A 10,775-nucleotide genomic window follows, 5' to 3' on the forward strand; every position below is an offset into this window, starting at 1 on the left:
TCCTATAGAAGAATAAATAATTAAAAGCTACTGCAAAATTAAAAAGTTTCAAACTAGTGAAATAGTACCACTAACATGTAGACCTCGTAATTACGAACCTAACGCAATTTGAATGGACGAAAACGGAGTTAAAGTGAGTATTTTATAAGCAAAACAAATTCAGTGGCAATTCTGTAAATACTGGAATACAGTATTTTCTTTCAAACCGATCAGGATACGCTTTTAGAAATCAAAAGCGTAAAACCCCAGAGGCACTAAGGATGGCAGGTTAATTTGTAAGAATATCCAGGGACTCTTTAGCAAAAGATACCCCGAAGGGGTATCTTCTAATCTCGGCCACTTATTCCCAATCTAACGGCTGAGACTTCACCTGGAGGGGGACACCAGCCGACCGGCCACCGAAGTCCGGCGCGGCGGCGCCATGATAGGGCGAGCCGAGCTCGCCGAAGTTCGTGGTTTCCTCGAATCTGAGCACTAGAAAACAAAAATAATGCACCGGGCGGAGGAGAAGCTTACCCCGAGCTCACCTACGCGCTTGATTCGGCCTGAGAGAGGACATGGAGAGCTCGCCGCAGTGGAGAAAGAGCTCGGTCTCGACGAGATCTAAACCTTGGCTGAAAATGACGGCTAGGGTTCGGTTTTTGCGACAAAAGTGGAAAGCAACACATGGGGACGCTACTGGGAGCTTTATAGGGCTTGGGTTGGCTCAATCCCACAAAATACCGATGATTCAGGATTTGTTGTTTGAGTCCGGCTTGGTTACGGTTGGGAGGAAGAAGACGGGCGCTGCCCGGTGGGTCCCTGGTGTCAGCGAGAGAGGAGCGGGGCCCAGCTATCAGCCAAAGAAAGAGAGAGGGGGGGACGGCGTGCGGCTGGGCTGCCTGGGCCGCAAGTTGGGCCGAGCGAGGGGAGAGGGTAGGGCGCATTGGGCTGAGGCAAGGGGAAGAAGCCAGGGGCTTAGTCGGGCCGAGGCTGGGCCTTGGCCACTGGCCACTAGGCCGAGAGTAGGGAGTTTGCTTCCTCTTTTTTTTATTTCTTTTCCAAAGCATTTTCCAAATGACACTACAAGAGGTGGGTGGCTTTTTGACGTATTTAGCATGACAATAGTCCATAATGTCATTTATTTATCTGTTTTATGACATTATATTTTAGACACCTTGACTTAGTGACAAAAAAAAAATTATATGTCACAACAAATGTCATATAACTAGTCTAATTTCATCTAGTGACGAAATTTTATATGTCATAAGGTTTATTTATATGTCACAACATCTAGTGACGATATTTGATATGTCATAACGTCTATTTATATGTCACAAAATATATATTGAATTATTTTTATATAATTTTCAAAGAACATTGCCACGTCACCTCATGTTTTTCTAATATTTATGCAAGAAAAATTTCTACGACACCTCATGTTTTTTAAAAAATTATGTTAGCTCACTATTTTTTCGTCTAATTGGAACATCTATAAATTAAATGAATACCTAAATGAATCTGGTCCACCAGAAAAATCTCCAAAATTTGCCAAAAAAAATGTGGACGGCTTTGCATATATATGTACCAACCACTGAGCTACGCTAGTGTTTTTGTTGCTTACACATTTTGTTCTATATATCATTAGCCAGAGGTGCCAGCCCATCTAAATTTGGCCCATTAGCGCCGAAGTATATATATATGTCGGTAACCCTAAATCCTAAGTATATATAAGTTCAAAAAAATTGTCTTACAAATTATGAGAAAATTATGTAATTAATTTTTCTTATCTATATTTAATGTTCCATGTATGTGTTAATTTTTTTAAAAAAAACTTTGCATTTTTTTAAAGTAAACAAGGCCCAACTAATAATCTGACGTTGGTTCAGGGCCCAATTCGAGGCTGAAGGGGGAGGAACCCCCACGAAAGCCCTTTCGGGCCACCCAATTTGCAAGCCGAAGATGCGACCGACCCACCCAGGAAGGACCTAGTAGACAGGAGGACTCAGCTCACCGCACAGCCAGGCGCACCCAAATCCTCAAGCCCTAGCGGACGCACGCACGCACGCGGCACCATGGCGGCGGCGGCGGCGCAGCAGAAGATCTGGTTGGGGAGCTAGAGGAGGACTTCGGAGGTGACCTCGACTTCCTCCTCCTGCCGCGGGTCGTGGTCGGGCCCGACGATAACGGGCTCAAGAAGGTCATCGAGTACCGCTTTGACGACGACGGCAACAAGGTCAGGGTCACCACCACCACCCGCGTCTGCAAGCTCGCGCGGGCGCGCCTCTCCTGCAGCGCCATCGAGCACCGCCAGTGGCCCAAGTTCGGCGACGCCCTCAAGGAGGACGCGGGTTCCGGGCTCACCATGGTCTCCACCGAGGCGATCCTCCTCGAGCGACCCCGCTCACCAGGTCTCGATCTGCTTTGCTACCTGCTTCGGTTTCAAACATCCTCGTCGTCTGTTCGTTTGATTGGTAGCTGCTAGGCACAATCTGTCTGCGTCGAATGTTTCGACTCTTAGTTAATTGCAGGCAGATGCGGTCTTTATGAAATTTGGGGATGTTTGGATCGCTTTGTTAATAATATGCCCACCTAGTTCTAGTCTAGGTACATGATGGCTGTGTAGGTAGGAGCGATAAATTGGAACACTATTCTATTCATCTCACTCCAGCTGCCACTCGATGATGCAAGAATCGTTTCATAGAACACTGGTTAAAATTAGCATTTCATTCTCACCTATCATCGTCGTCATATTGGCCATACTTGCTTCTCTTGGTATTTTAAGAGAACTAGAACTAGAAGCAAACTTAGTCTATATTAGCTTTTTTACAGTGTTAGGAGAAAACAAACTTAGTCTATTTATCATATTGTTAGGAGAAAACAAACTTAGTCTATTGCTAGTTCTGGTTATGTGCATTGCTATTTTGTTACAGCGTGGTGTGTGTTCCTAGTGAACTCGTTTCATTGATTAGACTATATGAGTAATGTATGATTTGGAGCTGATCTCTGTCAAGCAGCAGAGCACCCTTAATTTTTGGCAAAGTTTAGTGGCCATTGGTGCATTTTACTCTTTTTTAACTTACAGTCTAAATAACCAATGTTTTAATTAGATTATACTAGAGTAGTTTTGTTGTTGCTATAATTTTTCTGTCTCTATACTACTATATATGAAGAACAAAATGGTAACATCCAAAACCTCTTTGTAGTTTGAAGGGCATAGGAAGGTGGGTGCCTTGGAGAGGGTCAGGGCCTTGAGGCCGTTTCATTTGCATGGTTGAAACCACGGAGCACTGTCCATGCACAAGTGCTGCCACTGCTAAATCTATCTAAGGAGCTCTTGAGCAGAACCTGTGTTGGTGTGCAGGAACTTGGTGCGCTGACGTGAAGTTGTTTGACATTTCTGTTTTAGCCTTTCAGGGTTTCTCTGCTTCAGTTGATCAGCTTTGATTTCATTTGTGTTTGCACACACCAGGCACTTAGGTCTTGCACGGGCGCTGCCACACACTAGGCATGTGGAATCAGGACGCTGCTCTGACGTCCGTTGGAACGTATCGCGGATCTCGCCACCTGCAGTCTGTGGAACCTGCAACAGATCGATTGTGGCGCGATCCTATACAACATCTGGCATTAGTTCCAAGCAGTCAGTTCAATTCTGGTGATCAGGTAATTTCGCTAACCATTATTTCATAGTCTCATACTCAATTTGGTTTTACGCTTGAAGTTTCTTTGTTTCAGTTTGATGGAGCTATGATAATTATTTTTAACTTTTGCATTATATGATGCAAACTAATTTGATCATGCAAGTCTTTATGAGTCCGTTGTTCATTGGTCTTTTCATCTTCTTGTCATGAAAATTAACATCATAATTTAGTGAAAATCATTTTAGAGACATTCTATAATTTCCAAATCACAGTTATGAAAACAAATGCTAGCACAAGTACAGAACCTACTACTAATCTGTAAAAACATAGTTTGGAAACTCTAAAACCTGCACTTGCTGAAAAGCAAAACTATTTAAACTATAGAAATAGTATAAACTGTAGCAATCTGACAATAGAAAAAACTGAAAGCAGATGCTACTTATTCTCAAGCAAAACCGAAAACAGATTTTGCACTTGTTGCAACCTGCAAAACAACAAAACAACGCAAAAGAGTAAAAATAGCTATAGCATTTAATTTTATTTGACAAATTAGAGTTCACCTGTAGAATTGCTTAGTTAATCTGCGCACTATTTGGTTGGCATAGTATCTTAATTGAATTTTTAGCATAAGGATATTTGAAATAAGCTGATCTGGCAGTAGTGACTAATAAGGATATCTACGTGTTTGAGTTCGATAATCAACTAACATTTATGTGCTGATCTAAAAACTTAACTGAATCTGAATGTGTTTTGCTAGATTTATTCTTTGGCAAATTATTCTTAAACATTGCTAAAATTAAGAAACATTGTTAAAATTAAATCAAGTATCAGTCGTCCAGTTAATTCTTATTTTGAATATCAACAGGTTGATTCAGGTAATATTTTTAGTTTGCCAATCATTTAGATGAAGAAAACAATAATCATCTGTTTGATCTAGCTGTAGATAGTATGTTTCATAGTTTAGACTATGACAAAATGTCTTGCATCATAAAAAACTAGAAAATATAAATTCTATTGATAGTGTAAAGCTGAATAAAATAATCATCTTTCGATAAGAAAGCTCCACCCCAAAACTAAAAAGCTACAAAGAGGTAATGTTTCACTTGTCGATACAGATTTTTTCAAGATAGTCAATAGTACTTTCTTTAAGAATTAAGAAACAACTTATACGCGGAATACTTCCAACTACAACTTCAGCTGTAAGAAGTCAGACGCATCATTTCTAGATCATATTTGATTAGTGATCAGCTGCAGCTTGGTGTCTATGTTGCAATGAACAAGCTGCTGCGATAAACAAGCGTGTGCAAGAACTTGAGAGCGAATTGCAAGTTGAGAAGATAGGATCAGTGGAGCTGCGATCATAGGTGGCTGATCTGCAGAAGGAAGTAGAGGACAAAAAAGTTGATGTTCTGAAGACATTTGAGATTCTTGATGTAGCCTCATTCTGTAGACATTTGAGATTCTGGATGTGTAGCCTATGTTCTACAGTCATTTGTGCTTTTGGTGTTGTATTGCAGTTTGAAACTTGTATAAAATGTCTGTGATATTTTAATTAATTGTGGAGATTGCTTATTTGATCCTAGTTGTGTGGGCTGAATATATTTGTGGGCTGGATGTTGTATGGGCCAAATTGTGGGTTAAATTGTATTCTGGGCTGAAAAATTCATGGGCTTAGAAAAAATTATGGGCTAAAAGAGCTATATGGGCTAAAAAACAATTGCGGGCTTTAGGCCAAATTTATTTTGTGACGTTTTTCTCCTTCCTACCATGTCACTAATTCATCCTATGTGGCATTGCCTACATGGCAAGGCTAGGATTTAATGACACTAAACCAGTGTCATAAGATTATATGGCACTAGAATCACACGTCATAAACTTATGACACATAGCAAAACAGATGTCATAAAATCATTTTGTGACAGTGGCTTTTTGACATTATAGTTTATGTCACCTTGATGTCATAAAACTCAATTTGTGACATAAATTGCATATATTATGATATAATAGAATGTCAAAAAGCCACACACTTCTTGTAGTGTGAACTTTTGAGTATAAATAAAATAAAACCAGAAACAATCAGCACAAAATTAATTATGCTCCACATGAATGCAAAACATGTTCCTAGCCTTATAGTAAATTTTAATTTTGATAAAAAATATTTATTTACTAGATTAAATGCTCACCAAACTGCTTAAATAAATCCAATTAAATACTATTATTTGAAAATCAGATTTTGGGTGTTACACAAGTTGTCAATTATATTCTACCACAGGGAAGGCATTGCTAAGCTACTCTAGAGTATTGATAACACTTATATATGGAGTGAATAAGAGATGTAGCCCATGTCAACTCTCTACTCAATAACATGAAGGTGTCACGAGAAAAATAATAGATAAATGATAAATATGATCAATCATCTCCTAATAATACTAATCCCATCATAGTACTCTAATCATGTCAGCGTTGTCTAATCAGGTAGTAAAGAAATAACTCCTAAGTATTCAAGTTATAGTCAAAGCTACTCCATTTAGTGCAAGTATGTCTAACAATCACGGCTAAGTTGTACTACTGTAGTTCCTTAACACATCGGAGTAATGTACAGGAGAAGATGAGTACAGGAACCTCCTCTTAACACCGTACAGGGGAAGGCATACTACCCGGCACGACTGGGGATACTCGTAGATAAGCAGAACACCTAGACACCACGTCTACATATTGCCTACCCTTGTTTAGGTGTTTTGCCTACCACTCACCATGCAATTGAATAGATGAGCACTATACGAACCAATGCATGAATATAATAGCAAAATAACTATACTAGACATATTAAAGTAGACAATGAACAATGTAATCAAGAACATAATGATGAAGAATAATGGTGCTAGTAATGATCGTACAAACATAGATATTACAAAAACAAAGAAAAGCTTATGAACTATACCAGACTCTTCTCTTCTTAACAACATCAGGAATCCAAGATCGATGAAGAACTTGACTTCCAATACTCTAGATCTAACTAGGCTAAACTATGAACTAGAAGGCCATGAGGAACTAGAACTTAAAGCTCTAGATGACTTGATCACCAAATATCTCAAGATGGAATGAATGAGTTGAATGGATTCTGGTTAGTAGCCCGGTGGGGCACGATAGCCGTTTGATCAAACTGACTTCACATAGGGCTAAGATTGATCTTCAAAGGTGGTTGAAGAATACTCAAGAAGGGGGCGTGGGTTCCCCTCATAGGAGGCCGGCCAGCCTGGCAGGTGGCCCTGCCTCCCCTTCACTCTAGTGTCTTCTAGATCCTTCTAGAGTAGTTTGGTGTATTCTTGAGTAGTTTGGTATATTTGTAGTTATGTCCCTTTTTTAGTGTTTTCTGGTTCAATCCCTGATAACTGAAAAATCACCAAAACTCATTGAAATTGTTAGATAAACCCATAGCCTTCTAGATATTGATGTATGTTTCATGCCTTTTAATATATAAAATGTGGACGCTATCCACCGTCAACAACTTAAAGCTAGTTCTAGGTTTAAATAAACTCATTTTAGGGAATTTTGGAATAAATTCAAATTCTTAAACTCTAGTGCTCCAACAATTTTACTAAATTTTCTTAATTCAATTTAAGCATAAAACCATCAAGTTTAGACATCACAATGTTGATATTTGGGAACGCAATAAGGAATTGATCCGCAAGCGCACGGATATCGGTGAGCACTTCACCCGGGAGGTTATCCAGAGTATCGTATTTATTATTTTTTTTACCACTAGGAGAAAGAGTGCATCTGACTAACCGGTCTATTACTACTAACCCTTAGGCACAAAGAATGTCTTTCGATGTGAGTGATAAATAGAGAAGACTGCAACCGTAGTCTCCTTCTAACCTTGGTAAGGATGATCTATTGTTCTAATGGGGAGGCTAACGGAATCTAGACAACACAAAGGATGTTCGACCCGCACCTATAAACCCTATCCTTCCTGCTAACGAGATGTGATCTACAAAGGTAGCTCGGAATTGTCACGTTCCTCACTACTACCACGGTCTAGCTAGTCAGGGAATATCTATGAGTACCCCAGCCTAAACACCACGTTTACGCCAGCAATGATTACTCTAAACTCTACGCGAAGAGATTAAAGTAAACTCATAAACCATAAGAACAATAAAACAAGAACTTACTAGAATTTAGAAGTCGAATTACTGAAGAATCCTAGGAGCAAGCTTCGGGTTAGGAGAACTTGATCCCGCAGGTACAAGCTTGGAGTAGACACCGACAGGCCGGGCTTTCCTCCACTCTACACCTCCACTCTATCTCTCTCAATCTAGTAGAAACTAGAAGATCTATTTCTACCTTACATTGATTGCTAAGCCTAAAAAGAAATATTAATTAGAGAAGAGGTTTTCCTTCGAGGGCACCCCTCAGTCTCTATGATAATTTCTTCATGTCTTCCAGGGGCCAGGGGGGCCTCGCTTATATAGTCCTCCCCTTCTATGCGTTTTTGGGTCGATAGCCGAGGTGGTACTATGTTTTTCTTGATCCAATAGGTCGGTGGAATATCCCGAGCGAAGGAGTCCTGAATTGGCTCCAGCAGGGGGGCGGGCGCCCAGGCTACCAGGGCGGGCGCCCTGGGCCTGGCCCAACTTCGCCTCCGCTTCGGTCTCGTAGCTTCTGGAGTCTTCTAGATGATGTAAAATTACGCGGTGCGTTGATATCTCTATGTAATCCCGACATGTGGGCCTTTCTTCCTTATTTCCTGATAACCCCCTGCAGAAATAGATAAACAACAAAACTCGTGGAATTCTGTCAGATCAAACCCTAATTCTAGGTGATGGTTGCATATTGGTCCTTTCTCTTGTTTATTTGATAATTAAAATTGATACTTAAGAACCGTCAACACACAAGCAATTTAAAGCATAACATGGCAATTTAGCATAATTAAATTCATATTTAAATTTGCACATAAAATCATAGCAAAAATGAAAGGCTTATGGGATGAGATGCTTATGCTTATGCAGGTGCTCATATATGATTTATGAAGCCCTAATGCAAGCTTAACACTAGAGTGTTACTGAGATGTTATCTGCTAGGGTAAGATAATTGGATGTTGGAGAATAGGTCAGCCAGCTTATTAGTCACAGTCCTCTTATCAACCTTGTGGATATTGATGTATTTGGACCAACCCCCAGTTCTCACACTTTCCAGCTTGTAAGAAGGCTTTATCAGCAAACTGAAGGGGTTGATTTGTCCTGCAATATTGAGACCTGTGAACATTGGCTAATGTGGAAGACATTGGGCCTTGTCTGAAGTGGAAGGCGTTGTAAATGTTGGACCAGAAGAAACAAGCAACCCTGAGCATAGGCTCATTCTTCTTGATGTTAGAAAGGGTAGAGAGATGCACTGATCTAAGTTGCAAAGCTCCCAATCTGCTCTCTTCTTAGCTACTACTTTGATCAACCAGTCCCTCCAGCCTGGATGATTGATGGCCAATTCCTCATAGTAGTCTTCTTGTCCTAGAGACCTGGATGCATATTAGAGTGCTTGAAAGGGACTCTACTGGTCTCGGTGACAATTACTCTACTTGGATCTGGATCACACATTGGACCTAGGAAAATCTTGTGCAAATTATCTTCAAGCGAGATGAAGATTTGGTTCTGGAGATCCTAGGAACAGAAAAGAAAAGTGAGAATGGTTGATAAAACAAGAAGAAATTAGGGAAATAAAAGAAGAGGAATACCTCAGGAATATTGTCAATGGATGCCATTGGAGCAAGGAATCGCCAAGTTGAAAAGCTCGATTAGATGAGGTTGAATCATGCTGAGGTTTGGTGGATTATGCGGGTTTCAAATTTTCTACTTGAGTTAGTTTGGAGGGAAACCCTACCTTTTAAGACCAAGAAACGGAGAAGACAGGAGCAAATAGAGTAATCAATGTGTCTGTATCAGCTTTGATCGAGTAGTTGGCAATTTTGAAATAAAATCAATTTTATTTCAAAATTGGGGGCTTGTGTTAATCCCAAATTTTAGCGAGTCAAGGAACTGTCTGTGGGGCTGCTTCATGAAAGGAGGGATAGCCGAATAAGTGGATTGACTAAACGGAAGCGTGGATGAAAATAGTCGATCAGAGGGAAGTTGAATCAAGGAAAGACATGAAAGACGTGTTGGGTTTCATCAAGAAGGATGAGTTAGAGTCCGGATACCTTTTTGAGTGGTCATGTAATATTAGGATATGAGACTAGATTGCTGGACTATAAGTATTAGAAACCCGATCCTTGTAAAAATATAGACAATCATAATACAAACCCCTTTCGGCTTCAACCACCAACCTTCCGAGTAGGAGTAATAGTAGATCTCAACGAGACCTTCAACAAATCGAGATGCATCGGTTGATTTCGACCTTCAGTTTGCTTGTAAGTATTGTCATGGTTCATGTTTAGTTTGTCATGGCTGCATCATTCGAACTCATGTCAAACTCGATTTTGAACTAGTTATAGACTTGGATTGTATTTGTAAGGCTACATTGCTTCAATCTCTTATGAACATCAATTTGATTTAGTTATTGGCTCCATTAATTTGGCAATTTAATAGATTCATTAAGTTATCAATATTGTTCAGAGATTAATGTTTTATTTATTGTAACAATATTTTGCCCAATCAAGATTCAACGAATTAGTTTGAGCTTCAAATCTAAATGCTCGCTAGAAACCCTAAGTAAACAACGACCATTGAGCAAATTTAAGATAACTAACCTATTGATCTTAGTTGTTACATGTTGTGCGTTCGAGGTATTTACTTTATTACGATTAATTTGGTAATTAAAACTAAATTTAGTTATGATGAAGTAAATAGATCTTGTTTGTGCTTCATGGACCCTGTATCGGCTAAACAGCCGATCCAGTTAAGCTTAAACGAATAGTGTGCCTGTATGGACACGATTATGGTATTAAATAAGCTAGTAACTTGTGTTGAATTTATTAAAGCCCGCTGGCCTTTAGACCAGGTGAATATGAATTTAGTGTAATTATGAAAGTAATTTATTAGAACCGTAGGCCTTTACATCAATTTTAATATGTTATTGTTTACGTATCGGCTAAATAGCCAATCCAGCCACCCTTACTCATAGAATAAAATGTCATAATGCATCATCATTATGAGTTGACTATTT

At 39.6% G+C, this 10,775-nt stretch overlaps 1 long non-coding RNA gene across 2 annotated transcripts; it reads left to right on the forward strand.

Annotated features, from left to right (window-relative positions):
• Positions 1,950-5,202, forward strand: LOC8069601. Of its 2 annotated transcripts, XR_002451476.1 has the most exons (4): positions 1,952-2,390; positions 3,186-3,350; positions 3,452-3,642; positions 4,875-5,202. It is a non-coding gene; the product is annotated as an uncharacterized LOC8069601 (long non-coding RNA). The 2 variants fall into 2 exon arrangements; XR_002451475.1 differs by having other exon boundaries at positions 1,950-2,390; positions 3,452-5,202.

This window comes from Sorghum bicolor, chromosome 3 (genome assembly GCF_000003195.3).
Source record: "Sorghum bicolor cultivar BTx623 chromosome 3, Sorghum_bicolor_NCBIv3, whole genome shotgun sequence".
NCBI lineage: Eukaryota > Viridiplantae > Streptophyta > Magnoliopsida > Poales > Poaceae > Sorghum > Sorghum bicolor.